This window comes from Anser brachyrhynchus (genome assembly GCF_964034855.1).
Source record: "Anser brachyrhynchus genome assembly, chromosome: 4".
In the NCBI taxonomy this organism is placed as follows: Eukaryota; Metazoa; Chordata; class Aves; order Anseriformes; family Anatidae; genus Anser; species Anser brachyrhynchus.
This window is the reverse complement of record NC_137698.1, coordinates 18,135,175-18,141,565: the sequence shown is the minus strand read 5'-3', so window position 1 is coordinate 18,141,565 and position 6,391 is coordinate 18,135,175. Positions and strand designations below refer to the sequence as shown.

The window sequence follows — 6,391 nt, the reverse complement described above, 5'->3', positions numbered from 1 at the left end:
ATTTCTGTTTAGCTGGCATTATGCAGAACCTTAACATGTCATGGACAGAAATGTAGTAAAAATATTCAATTAGAAGTCTATCTTGGGAAGCGTGGTCTGCATTTCATTATTTTTTTTCTAATACACTCTGTACAATTGTTTTGAAAAACAATCTTTAATACTCAGCAAGTTTGCCTCAAGGTGTGCTATGTGTGCCTGGCCTTGATTATTTGGTTATCTTTAGGAGTTAGAAATGTTTTTAGGAGAGTGCCTTACTGATATTTCTGCTCCTGGGCTACACTGACATTATTCCAGATATAAATATTAGTAATAAACTGGTAGGATTCCAACAGCATTCATCATATTGGTCTACCTTTACTAAAATATTTTTGAGTTAAATACAGTGCCAGTTATGGAAGTTGTGAAAAAATAGGGCTCTAAGTGATTATGATAGGTTGACTCTAGCCAGCACCTAAGAATCCATCCAGGCTCTCAATAACTTGCTGTCCTAGCAAGACAGAAGGAAGAAATGGAACAGCAAATGCAAGATAAACTCATTGGCTGAGATAAATAAATAAATAAATAAATAAATAAATAAGTTTAAAAATTGAAGGAAAGACACACTTACTCCTCCCACAAGCAGACTGATGCCCAGTCTGAATGGGTACCATGGAAAGACTACCCAAACACTTTTTACTACAAGCATGATGTTATATGGCACAGGACGTCACTTTGCTCAGTTTGGCTCAGCTGTCCGGTGTGTGTCCCCTCCTAACCTCTTGCTCATGCCCAGCCTACATTTTGTGGGTGAGAGGGGACAGTGAAAAACTGAAAGCTATGACACTGTGCAAGCAGTGTTCAGCAACAGCTAAAACATTGGTGTGTTAGCAACACTGCTTTAGTCACAAATCCAAATCACAGTAGCACAGAGACTTCTATGAAAAAAGTTTGCTCCATCCCAGTCAGACCAAGTACAGTGAAGCATAATGGACTAAACCTTAATTTTAATCTTCAACACTGTCTGCCAGGGAATTATCTGTTGCAGGGTATGATCCTGTTGTCATTCAAATAAGTGCAAATAGACATGAGATCATAGTAAAAGCAGAACCAGATATTCTGCTGTCTTGTGGAACATCTAGCTACATCAGCTATTCAAGTTGGACATGATTAATTGCCTTTGAAGCCAAACAAAATATGAAAGTCAATTAAATTGTAAGGGTGGAATTTAGAGAAAGTAGCTGGTACATATCCTATGTTTTTCTGACATCCACCTTCAGTCCAGTGATGTTGGACTTTTTGTCAAGATTTTATTCTTCATTCTATTCTAATATACATGTGATTTTTTTTATCCTCCAGCACACACATATATCTACAAGGCTAGTGAATATTGAAACAGTATGTCTTTTGACCTTTGTTTTCTCTTCAGTGAACTATAGAGTATCATGAAAAGCAAGACTCTATAAAGCAGAAACTGTTATTTAAATTTTTTTAATTATTATTATTTGCATGATTTTGTTGAGTTCATTCATGTTCAGCATTTATTGTTAATTTCAGATACAAAAGTGGAAGTACTTGAGTGCTTCCCATCTTGGTTTTCATCTGCCTCCTTTCCTTCCAGTAGACCTGTTCTCAAGACTCTGAAGTTCCTAGAAAGGAGTTTATAATCAGATGTCATTTTAACTGTTTTATGTAACAGAACTGTAGCTTCTGCCTTCTAAGGCACAACCTGTGTCAGCTGAGACATTTGAATTAAATTTACTCCCTCAAATATATAAAATATTAAAAACAAAACCAAAAACCACCTCACTTTATTGTTTTACTATTTTGTGAAGATTTGTCTTTGCAGGTCAAATTCCCTATAGGTGTAACTTCACCGGAGGCCATTACTTTAAAAAGATTATGCCTTTCTGTGTCTTTCTGCCAAAAACAAACAAACAAACAAACAAACAAAAACAAACAGAACAGACAAAAAACAACAAACAAATAGTATATGGGATTCTTACAGCCCATATACTATTTCTTAACTAAGACAACATACACAAAAGTTAATAAAAAATATATATTTAATTCATTATGTCAGACATCATAAACTCTGTAGACAGAAACAGTGTGGGTTTGAATCTAACAGTCAATAATATTTAACAGATTAAAAATTGACCATACAATTTTGCATTGCTAAGAAACAGCTCTCTGAGTGTTTTAGATTTATGACCACTGAAAAACACTGGAGTGATAAATCCTGCATCAGCTGCATAACTGCAGTAAGTAATGCTGAACTGGGAAATGACTTCACCCAACAGAAATGTAAACAAAAAAATTAATTGGTCCAAGGGGATTCTTTATGTCATTAAATATGCAATAGTCTGTATGCAGCAAACTTCCTCACAAAACTGATAATAATATTGAATCCACAGCAGAATTGCCTGCCCCAGTGCTAGGTACATATGTAATCCATCTGTTTGTGTTGTCTCAACTGATGCATTGGATTACTCACTTTCAATATTTGTTACTGAAATTACATAGGACAGCTGAAGTTCATAGCTGGTTGTATCGATGCTCATGAGTTGACAGCATCAATGTCTGTCTCAAAATTCACAAAGCTGATAAGCAGACAAGTAGAAGTAATTATTTTTGCACAGTCATCTGCCATATTTTATGTAATTAAATTTTGTAACAGTATTTGAACACCACACTCTTTGCAAGATGTTATTATATTTTATGTATTCAGCTAGAATCATTGGCACTGTGAGTTGGCACTTGTCAAAAAAGCTATGTTCTTAGTAATAACATTCTTTTCTTTGGGGCTGAATTTTTCTCTCAGTTCAAGACAGTTGTAGAACAGAAGATTAAAAGGAGAATAAAGATCCTGAACCATGAATGTAATGTAGCTTACAAAATTATTTTTTACTATCTCATTTTCCCTATCCAAGATAAATGCCAATTAGCAGGAACAGTGATTCCCTGTGAAACTCATCATGGTGGTTTCACATTGACGGGCAGCTGAACTCCACCATGCCACTCTCTCACTCCCCCTTCTCAAAGGAACAGGGGGAGAATATATGATGAAAAAAAGGCTAATGGGTTGAGGTATGTACAGGGAGATAACTTACCAGTTACCATCATGGGCAAAACACACTCAGAATAGAGCGATTAATGCAATTTATTGCCTAACAATAGCAGACTAGAACAGTGAGAAACTAAAAGCAAACTAAAAACACCTTCCCCCTATCCACCCTCTTCTACCTCTTCCCCATACAACAGAAATGCTGATGACATTCCTCATAGCGTAATAAGAAAGAAAGTCAGTTGTTACTTGAAATACATAGGAGCATACTAGCTCTTTCAGTTTAAATTGGAATCGTGTATTGGCAGTTATTATAACTACGACTGTGATCTGGATAAAAATGAAATGAATAATACAATGGCTTCATGTTCACTCCAGATTTCTTTACAAGCAGTATTCTCACTAGTGTTGTATAAGTATGCTGTACTCATGAACAATATTAGTTTCGCAAAAGAAAATGTAAATACAGGCAGGTCTAGAAATATATTAGAAATTAAAGTAAGAAAGATGGTTTACATATACTGGAAAGTGATATTTCTGATGATACATTCTTATTCTTCTTTTTACTCTTCTTAAAGCTGCCCCTCGATTCACCATGGAGAATGACATCTTCTGGTGTGCATGCAGTAGCAGTGCAAGCTGGTGAGACTCCAAATGGACCAGACTGGCTCCAGAGAAGTACCTCAAAAGTCCAAAAGACTTTGGTCCTGCTGATCTGCAGCGTCTTGGACCCATCTTGGATCTCAGGCTGTGCCCACTCCCAGTCTGCATCCCTGAACACAATGAGGTCTGAACCCAGGGGAAACAGTGAGCCAAGAGCACTTATTTCTGCCCGGATAAAAGACACTGCTTCTGTGGAAGGCAGGAATCCCTGTGGTTACTTCACAGCAGAGTGGAAACCACACTCTTGCAAAGGCAGGATATGGTTTTCAGGAAAGGCGGTCTTTTCTTGGCTCCTGTCAACCCCCCAGCTCAGTGAGAACCAAGAGGCCTTGACTGTTGAGGTGACAAGCTCTTACTGCTATAAAAGCAGGTGCATTATGGGCAGGTCCTTCTGAACTTGGACATGAACACTTTGAGAACTGGAACTAATTTATGAAAAAATTTTTTGACTGAAGCAGACCACAAAACGAAGCAGCAAATAAGTGCCAGGCAGAGCACTTGGGCACATCTGAGCAAAGATCTAGATCCCGAGCAGCCCATAGGATATGAAGACAAAGATAGGCTGTGCACTGTAGAGTGTTATAGCAATACTGGAAACTTAGCTGAATCAAATAAGAATTAGCCACCCTTTCCTGATTGGGTCACATACTGCCACAAAAATTGGTGCACATTATTTTGAGAAATTATATTTCTAACAGAATAGGGTTGTTTTGTATATTTTTTTCCTGTATTTCTCCTTTCCTATCATTTTCTCTAGCAGTAAATTACCTGCTGCTTTTGTCTAGTCTGGCTCATTATTTGATTACTTATTCCTCTCAAACCTAATAGAGTGAATAATCTGTCTTTACCATAGACACCAGTGTGGAGCTCTCTGCTCACCATCTCCTGTCAGCTCCCAACTACATTGCATCTTTTAAATGCCAATTACCTATACAGGAACTGGTAAGTTATTACTTTAAACACATTTATCCTACTCTGTCTTTCTACTGTGACAGAAAGCTCAGCTTCCCAAATTGGTTTGGCAATTTGACTGTCCTCAAAGGTGGAAAGTCCTTCCTTATTTATATCTCCACCTTGTTTCTCACCAGGTGTCTCCCTCCATCTTGCCCCCTGTATTGAAACAAAATGACAATGTAAAATGAAAATCATCAGAGCATTTAGTACTTGTTATGTTTGCCAAACAAAACCAACATTTAATTATGACAGCTGTTAGGTCAGAAAGATGTTAGAACTGAGGTTTGGAAACTTTTGACCTAAAAACTATACAACTAACCAAACACTGACACTGGTTCAGTTTGCTCACCATTTCAAGTCATTCTGATACCTGAGATAGTATTAGAACCAGTCTCTCTCAGCTCTCTTTTGTCTTAGGCCAACACATTTACTTGTAAAAGAATAATGTTCTGTCTTTGGTTTAACTTTGTAATGACATATACAACACAGTTTATAAAAAAGCATAAAATATTTCTGTTATATTTAATGTCTTTGTTGTCTGCCTGTATCCGGACTCCAGCTATAAATGGGTTTTGTTCCTACTTGCTTTAAGTAGTAGAAGCTATCTCTGACACCAAGAACCAGAACTCTAGATTGTTGAAATTCAGCTGGAAGTCTTTATAAGAACCATTACCAACACTTTTACCAGACACATTTTCAAACTGAAAAGCATAGATTTTAATTTTTTTGGAATACAATTATTTTTAAATCTGTAGGCTTTATTAAAGGAGAAAAACAGGCAAGCAGTTTTGTACTCTTTGCTTTCTTTACTGTGATCTTCTGTGTCACCTCTACAAAGCAGCTTACTTTGGTGAGGAATATTTAGCTTTATGTGACACTAGTAAATTAGTAAACATGAAAATATTCCAATTTGAATAATATTTTTTAAACTGACTCTCCTATCTTTTACTGTATATTCATATTATTTATGTTCTTCTACTTATATGAAAGTTTAAATAAATATATTTCTAGAGAGTTAAAAATATATATAAAAAAATTCTTACCTCTCCTTCGTGTACCAGATGAAATATGAACTGTATTTCCTCATGTGTGAGAGAACAAAGACTGACTGTCCCCTCTAGGCATTTGATAAGATAAGAAATAACCTTCAGGCAATATTGTGACTTTTGCAACTATTGCTGTTTTGGAGATGTAGGGTAACGAAGTCCATTCCTTCCGTTTTAGCTGCCAGCGGCATTCAGCCCACAGAGGAAAGAGCTTATGTTTCACATTTCCTGCCTTTCATGGATAATACTAGAACTACAAGTTCTTTGACGTATTAAAGGAAATTTCATACAAATCCCTGTAACCTCACAGCTTTAAACATTTTTAAATGGGAAAGAAATATTATCTTAATAACTTAAATGCTGAGACATAAAATTATTTCCAAAATTGTTGCAGGATGGAGGATGCACCATCCTGAAATTCCACCACACAGACTGGGAAAATGGGGTGGACCCAGTAGTACAATGAACTTTAGAGATGTAAAACTCCCCTTAAAATAAGAAAGAAAGACCAAGTGGCTCATATGTGAGAAAAAATCTTAAAAATTGTTGTTTTATTAGAGAAGTATTTCAAGGTTAGATCCCAGAGGACTTTGAAAGACAATCCCTGCTGTAGGGCAAGTTATGATCCTGGAATGTGACCAAATCTAGCAGTGAATATAGTGTACATGGAAATTAAAATAGCTGA

The 6,391-nt window shown here is 36.4% G+C and overlaps 1 long non-coding RNA gene across 1 annotated transcript; it reads right to left on the bottom strand.

The window, feature by feature from the left end:
- Positions 1-881: 881 nt before the first annotated feature.
- LOC308193860 lies at positions 882-6,189 on the bottom strand. The gene is made up of 3 exons (XR_013950014.1): positions 5,704-6,189; positions 2,474-4,816; positions 882-1,625 (listed from the first exon to the last, which is right to left on the bottom strand). It is a non-coding gene; the product is annotated as an uncharacterized lncRNA (long non-coding RNA).
- Positions 6,190-6,391: the final 202 nt, after the last annotated feature.